Genomic DNA, 8,737 nt, shown 5'->3' with positions numbered 1-8,737 from the left:
AAACCCTTACAAACAATAAGCCTTATGTCGACTTGCAAAGCATTAAAAAAGATATACAATGTCGGCTTTATACAATAATTACAAAATGATTTTTACAAATAAAACTTCCTTCGGGTCCAAGGCTGATGTTGGCTTCATTGAAGTGCAGGATGCCGATGCCGATGCCGGTGCTGGTGTTGGTGTAACCCTGGATTCTCCAATGTCTATATCTGCCGGTGAATGCCTCCTAGTGCCTGTGTATGCTTCCTTATGAATCTTGTTTCCATGTTGCCATCAATGACAATATATGAATCCAATGAGTGTCAATTGTCAACAATCTCCCCCTTTGGAATTGATGACAACACTCATGTGAAAAATGGATTCCCTATCGGTTCGACCTGAAGTATGCTCCCCCTGAGAAATAAAATCCTTCCTGATATCCTTCCCATATTTTCTGTCTGATATTTTTCACATTATATACACTCCCCCTTTGGCATCAATGCCAAAAACCAGTGAAATAATTTTAAAGAATTAATGAATACAGATTACTTTACCAGAGCTTGACCAATTTCAAAATTTCCAATTAGGCCTTGTTTAGAAACTTTAAATATGTATCCCAGACGATTCTGAAGGTTTTAGATATGGATACAAGTCTACTCAGTAAGTGTGCAAATGTTTCCTTCTCTTTGACTTCTGCCGGTGTGGGCTTAGCAATCATATCTATACATTCCCTCTTATGTACACAGAGTGAATCCAATATAGGACTCACCAATCCTCTAAGATGATTTGATCTTCAAATGATCTTGTCTCTTTCCTTTTCAAAAGAAAAAAATTGGTTCTCCAAGGACAAAATTTATCCATCGATAGATGTTGTTAGTGAGGTTAATCCATCAAAAGAATTTGCAATATTCACAACCTTAACATGTAATTCCTTTAATCTGCTCTCTACATTTTCTATAAGAGTTTCTATTGTACAATAGACCCTGTAGATATTTGTACACTATTTTAAACAATTCTCAATAAGAATCAATTTTCCTTCAATTTTCTTTTTCTCTGTTTCAATAATTTGATCAAAAGCGGCTCTCTTAGCCACAGTAAATCTCTCAAGTGCTTGCCGATCTAAATTTTGATGCAAAGATTGAAAGTTAGATATATGCTCAGTTAATTCCTTAAGCTTTCTGGAAGGGCTTGCTTCATTTTCAATTTTACAATCAAGAATTAGTCTGTGCAAAACTGTAATTGAGTGATCTATTATTCCTTTATCTGCCGATCCCTCCTTTATTAGTTTTTGAGTAGCCATCATCATTAACTCAGTGGGACTCATCTTAGTGATTAATTTCTTCTCAACTTGAGAAGTGTCAAGTGCCAAAACCTTTGCCGAGGAATCCATATTAACTATCGGCATAATCTTAGTTCCCATTGCCTTATCCTCCTTAGCACTGGTGGCTTCACCACTTGGTGCAGTAGCTATTATTACCGGTGGAGTATTATCCACAATATTGTCAGTAACCTGTACAATATCTTGTTCAAAAGTTGTTTCTGCCGGTATTGACTATACACTCTCCTTTACTGTCGGTGGTGTTTGTATACTTATAGTTACTACCGATTTAATCAAAATTGGAGCTGAACTATCCAAAATACCTTTACCTTTAGATCTATCTGGGATGGTGGAAGTTGTTGCTTTTACAAATTCTTCTTGGGAGGTGAGAAAATCAAGATTCTTTTCAAAGAATTTGGTCCAACCATCTTTGGCCGCATTTACTACCTCATTTACTGTGCCCATCATCAAGCTTATTTGCCGGTATTTGCTACTAAATACTGTTCTATTTGCTGTTAGGACCCAGAGGCAACTGAGAGGGGGGGGGGTGAATCAGTTGTCTATTAATTTAATCCCAAATATAACTTAATCAAACTTGATACTTAATATCGGTATACCAAACTTAATGCCGGTAGACAAATTAGCAGTTAATATTAATACTGGTGAAACTTAATGCATATAATAGAAGGAGAAACAACATCCACAACACATAACTCAAATATTTGTATGTGGAAACCCTGTAAGGGGAAAAACCACAATGGGAAACCTTACCCATAATCAGATGATACTACTACATATAGTATGTGTATACAAATGGGGTCTGCACATGCAAAAAGGCCAACCACCTAGAGCTCACTGCTCAATCACAGGATGAGAGTCACACTGACTACAATTGGATGATTAAATCCAATGATAATGTACTACTCAAAGTAGCATCTCCAATGCTGGATTCAGTACCGGTTAAGCTCTGATAATCACCTTCAAACCTTCCTTGAAACTTCTCTATGGTTTGCTCATATGATCTTCAATATTCACACATACCATGTTACAATACCATATACCTATTACATGTTCCTTTGCTTGTTACATTTATCTCACAAATGAGATCTTACATATAAACCAAAACCTAAGACCAAATGTGTAGGTCGGCTCACTAAGAAAATTATAATTAAATCATTTACAAATAAGTCAAGATGAGATGCATAATGTCAGCTCAATGTAATTACAACAATATCCAATTGATTAAATCATCTCCATAACATGCCATGCTGATCTAGAATAGATAATGCATGCCGGTCCATAACATAGACCAATTTGCTGGTAACAACAAATATGTCTACTCGATTAGACCAATAACTAAAATACCAAAACCAAGTGTCCAACCCATGTCTTCGACATAACCGAGTGATCTCCAGATGATAACAAGTCATCCTCAGTGTTGGTGAACAATATAACCTGCTGGTGAACAATATACCGGTGACTGTGCATAAGTCACTGAACTTGCCGATGAACATAACCAAAGATCTCTAGAAGGATAAGAACAAATAAGTGTTGACATCAATGACAAAACCAATGCAACATATCCATAATACCAACATTTGCAACATCAATGCATCATTTCATTTCCTCATTGTTTATTGAACCACACATATCCAAAAGTTCTACTTCCTTAATTTCTTTATCCCTCTTGATTGCATCAAGTCTTCTAGTATCTAATTTATTGTATAGTGATAGAGGAGTTTCCTTCAAAATTTCTACTAAGGCTTTCTTATATATATCCATGTATAACAAAATTGCCTCTTTGATCTCATTTTGCTCATTATCCTCTAAACCTTCATAATAAATGGATACATTTTTCAACATTCCATCCTTTGTTATTTCATCAATCAATTCAACACAGGTCTTTGTAGCCTTACCAGATTCAATGTCATCATTAGTATTCTTCTTCTTGCTATGGGTCGTGTAATACCCTAAAACTGGTCACCTAAACCATAAGCCCCTAATCTTGACAACATCACCAAGGTCCTAACCGGAGGCAATTAAATCAATCTTGAGCACATTATTAATTCTTTAATCATCAAATGTTACATGGAAAATCAATTACTCAATATTAATTAAATGTTTATTTAATTAATTGAATCATTCCAAGAATATCATTTTGATCAATTATCCTGTTTAATTTATTAAATATCCTAGCATATTTAATTAATTAATAAATTTATCATTTAATCATGTAAAAAGGAATTAATTATTACAAAAGAGGAATCAATATGCAAAACAAGAGTTAAATTGAAAATAGAATAAAAAAATTGAATTGAGAGAAATCAAACTTGAGATATTCTTCTAAATTAAGAGAACTTGAAATGAGAAAAATAATTAATTGAATTATTAATCATTCTCTAAAATTGGAACTCAAAGCTTTTGAGAAAAAGAAGTTCAGTTGTATTGAAAAGACTCTTTTTTTGAATAAATCAAAGAATCACATGGAATCAACTATTTTTATCTCAAGTGCATGGAATTAATTAATACTATCACCAATGCAACTCGAACTTATAATCTGAATGCATTTCAATTAAACTATAATTGGAATCTATCTCAAGGTTAACTGAATCTGATTTCTCAATTATTTCAATTAATCCTAAATTGTACTTTTTCTTGGTCTCTCTTGTGAATTTATATAAATTCAGCCTTCAGCTCTCATTCAAAACACCTTGGAGATTTATTGTTATTATACACTTTTTGTTTTGGATTCATTGAAGATTTTGTGCTTTCTTTTTGAGATTATTTGCATATTTAGTTTACTCAAACGAATCGAAAAACGGGACTCAAAACAGGCTTAGGAGTAAACTGCCAAAGACAGCAGGTCGGAGAAAAAAAGTTCGATCTGCTTCTTCACAAACAAAACATGCACATTGGAGTTTAAAACCCGATGTGCAGACTTAGGATAGGTTATCAGCACATCAGAGTTTAAACTTCGATGTGTAATCTGGAAAACAACTTGCACACCGAAGTTTAAAACCCAATGTGCAAGGTAGGGAAAAACATCAGCACATCGGAGTTTAAACTCCGATGTACAGGGAAAAACTTACAATAAGCACATTGGACTTTAAAGTCCGATGTGCGATCTAAAAAGATTAAAGGCACATCGGACTTCAAAGTCCGATGTGCTTTTAAAAGGGATGAATAACTGGTTGACATGTCGAGTTTTGAAACCCGACATGTCAACCCCTACCCCTCTGCATATGGGATTTTAAAGTCCGATATGCGAAGGTACAACTCTTCGGCTGCACACCGGAGTTTAAAGTCCGAGGTGCAAGGAAGATAAGGGTATCCGAAGGACAATCGGGTTTTGAAGTCCGATTGCTCTCTAGATCAAAGGAGGCAATCGGACTTCAAAGTCCAATTGTCCTTTGGATAGAAATTCAAAAAACAAAAGCAAAAGCGAAAGGAGAACATGAAAACAAGCAAACAAAAGAAAATAAAAACCCGAAAATAGAAGAACTTACCTCTTCTACTATGATAATCGAAAAACACGAGTATGGAGTGATCCGATCAAGCCACGAAGAAGACAAAATCCGAGTTGCAAAGGAAGAAAACGAAGGGGCGTGCGATAAAGACCAAAATGAAAATAAAAATGCAAAAATTAACTTTAAAAAGCTTTCTAAACAAGCCCTAATAACAATTAATACGGTATTAATTACAACTCGCAGTTGCATGTCAGGCTTTAAAGTCCGACATGCAAGCTAGGAACACTTGCATGTCGGACATTAAAGGCCGACATGCAAGCTAAGACAAAAAAGGCCAATGTGTAATACCATCTCTAAGAGTTTCTTTGCAAGGTCTTGTTACTAATGAAGACTACAGAATATCTAGATTGCAAGAGCTCGAGTTGCTGTATGAACATCACCAAGTGGTGTTTGATAATCTCAGAGTGTATCAAAAGAGAATGTCCAGAGGATATAACAAGAAGGTTTGACAACAATAATTTTAGGTTGGTGACCTTTTTCTGAGAGAAAATCCTAAAAATCAACTGTTTCGAGGCAACAAAGGGAAGTTTGAACCCAACTGGCTGGGTCCCTACATCGTTACTGCAGTCTTTGGCTCTAGTGCTTATCAACTCTCAACATCAAAAGGAGAACAACTCCGTGAACCGATTAACACCATCCACTTGAAGAAATTCTTCACTTAGCATTCTTTGCTCCAACAACTTGTACAGCTGAAAAATGCCTTGAAAAAAAAAGAGAAAAGGGAAAAAAGAAAAAAAAAGGAAAAAGAGAGAAAACGCCTTGGTGAAAACCTGGTAAATAGGCACCTTGGTAAAAAAAAAAAGATCTTTTCCAAGTAGGTGAAAACCTGGCGAACAGGCGCCTCTTATACTCAAGCGCTCCATCTATCAACACAATGTTGGCATTTCCCACTTTCATGCATAATTGCTTTCGCTTGTACATATTTCAATCACTTTTGTGACATCCTGGTTCATTGGAAGCTTCATGGCTTGAAACTGATTAATGTCCTAGTCTTAGGTTAATCGACAGAGCACATTACATATCCTAAGCAATATCAACCAAGTCAACTTTACGTCAGTGAAACCTGGTCATCCACTCCAAGTCAGTCACCTATCTCCTGACTAGTGAAGAGTTTTATCACTAAGTACACAAGCAAACAACATTACTGAAAACAATCACTAAATAATTTGAGATATGCATGAAATTTTCTTTATGTGCTGTCTTTTATATTGGTTTTCGATTATTATGCCTCTGAGTAACTTGAGGAAGTCTATCTTGAATAAGAGGAGCAAGGATTGGGGGCATGATATTTTCTTTATTTTCTACTTGTAGGAATGATTCTGATGATCTGGAAACATCTAATTAGCTGGGTGTTTGTGATAAGTGCCTTCACATTAAGGTGAAATCACCACACATACCTCGACTCCACTTATTTGTATGCTACTGGGAGGTTCACATCATTTCTTTGTTTGTTTTGAGGGAATTTCTTTATCATGCAATCTGGGTCCCTGCGAAATCTGTCCAAGGATATGAACGAAAAAATGGTCATTGCAGAAAAGATAATTAATATTGCACATGAAAAGAAAGGAACTCTAATATGCCTGCTATGTTTGTTAACGCTCAGTGATGAAACTTAAGCATTTCAAATCCAGTGTCTAGGTTTAGGTTCCATTTCATTTTGCATTTTGTGAATTTAGAGTGATTTCGGTATGGTAACAATGATCTCTTTATCTTCTGAATGAGAGTTGGAAGCATCATCATTTCTTAGCTAAGTGGTCTCTTTTTCATCATTTCTCCGATCGAGTACTCGTGTATTGAGATGCTAGCTGCATACATAAGAATTTTATATAGATTCATACATTCATCTTATTGCATAGAAAAATGAAAAATTTGCATTCCTAGATACTCATTTTCATCATTTATTTGCATATGAAAAGAAACAAAAAATAAACATCCATATTCTTTTGCATTATATCCATACTGAAAAGATATACATATATATAGAATAAAGCATATAGAAATACATCTCACAATCGATCGACACAAGTACAATGAAGTTTCAGGGTACAAAATAATGTCAACTAACATATACAAACTCCCATCGGAGCAAGAATTGTAAGGGCTACAAAAAATGGGTGTGTCTACAAAAAATCTAAGAGCTACACAAAAAAATCTAGCTCTATGCCTCTCCCTCATCGCTAGGTGGTGGAGGAGGTGGAGCCTACTGACCAGGATCCTGACGAGGTGCCCGAGCTCTCTCAGACCATGTCATGTATTGCGAGTAGGGTATAACCTGCTGCGCTAATGGAACTGCTATACTGTAAGCTGCAACATAATAGGCCGCTCGACTGGTCTGATGGAGAACCTCCTACTGCAAAGAATCTCGCTCTGCCCTCATCTCAGCCAACTGATGATCTCTCTCTTCTCTAAGGTCTGCTAGTTGTTGGTCTCGCTCTGCCAGCTGTGTCTGTGCCACTGTGAACTGTGACTGCAAACCTGCCAAACATGCTCTCATCGACCGCACTGCATCCGCCCCTGCTCCCTTGTAGGCTCTTTGCCTCCATCGCCACCTCCATCTCCTCCTCCGGCTCCCCTTGCTCATCTCTCCTCTATCTCACTTGCCTAGGAGCTACTCACTCCTCCTCACCTCCACCCTCTGGTACACTAGCTCCACTCAGTTTGACACCAATATCCCCTAGGGATCCACCCTCTCCTCTCTGCTGCTGCCTACCACCAGTTGGTACCCTATTGCTGCTAGCACTAGGATCACTACCTGCTCGCCTTGGAGCCTCGACTCTTTGTCCTTGTCCCTGTGCCTTAGCAGGGGCATCATTTTCAATCTCCTCTATCAGAGGTGCCTACTTCGTTGGATATGTGAATCTAGGGAATGGATGCTGCTGGAACCAATCCCTATACTGGGGCAATACCCCCACATTTGCAATATCCTCTAAATAGTCCCACCTGAGCTGCTACAATCCTGTCAACTCCTGCATGCTCAGGGCGTATGATAACCTAGGTCCCCATCCCCGTCTCTCCTCCTCTACATAACGCGCATATGCAGTAAACTCCTGCGAGATCCCCTAAGGTCTACCATATTGCCTCATCACTCGAGTAACCATAAATTGCTCGACCATTGTCATTGATTTTCCAATGAGAGGATGAGTCATAAATAGGTCTCTGCGCATAGCTCTCCAGTCATCCCAAGTCTCAAGACCCCTGTAAGGTTTCCATATGACAACTATATGATCATCTAGCTACCGTCTCCAATACTCTGTCTTTCCCAGATGGGGTTGAGTAACCTATCCGAAGTATCTATATACGATAGGTTGCTGTGGATCTCTGGCATTATCTACAATCAGTCTGCAATCTGGGAGGTGCTCCCAGGCCCATACTTGTAATATCAAAACCCCTACAACCATACTCTTCCCCTCTCAGTAAACTACCTCATGCATCTCATGATACATGTGTGCCAGAATACAAGAAACCCATCCTAATCTCCAAGGGTGCTCCACAAGCCTCTCTAGCATCCTGCTCTAGCTACATAAGAAACCCTACTATCCCCTATCTGGCATAAGGAAACAACTGACGAATCTTGCTAAGACTCATGCCAGTGGAAACTTCTCACTGTACCTAGCCATCATGTCATCCCAACTGATAGACCGTGTAAGAATGTCTGTATCATGAAATACTTGCCTTAGAGCTAGTAGGCTAGGACGTTGTGCTGAATCATAATCCACCTTATCCCCAACAAATGGAATCCAAAGAATCCTATATACATCCTCGGGAGTGATAGTCATCTCCCCAACTGTCAAATGAAACGTGTTATGCTCAGAATGGAATCTCTCAACAAGTGCGGTGAGCATCCCGTGATTCACACAGATATCTGGCATCTGTAAAAGGTGAGTCAATCCACACAAATCAATATGTGCTCTAT

Source organism: Cryptomeria japonica, chromosome 9 (assembly GCF_030272615.1).
Source record: "Cryptomeria japonica chromosome 9, Sugi_1.0, whole genome shotgun sequence".
NCBI lineage: Eukaryota > Viridiplantae > Streptophyta > Pinopsida > Cupressales > Cupressaceae > Cryptomeria > Cryptomeria japonica.
The sequence above is the reverse complement of the archived record's forward strand: the minus strand, read 5'-3'. Positions refer to the sequence as shown.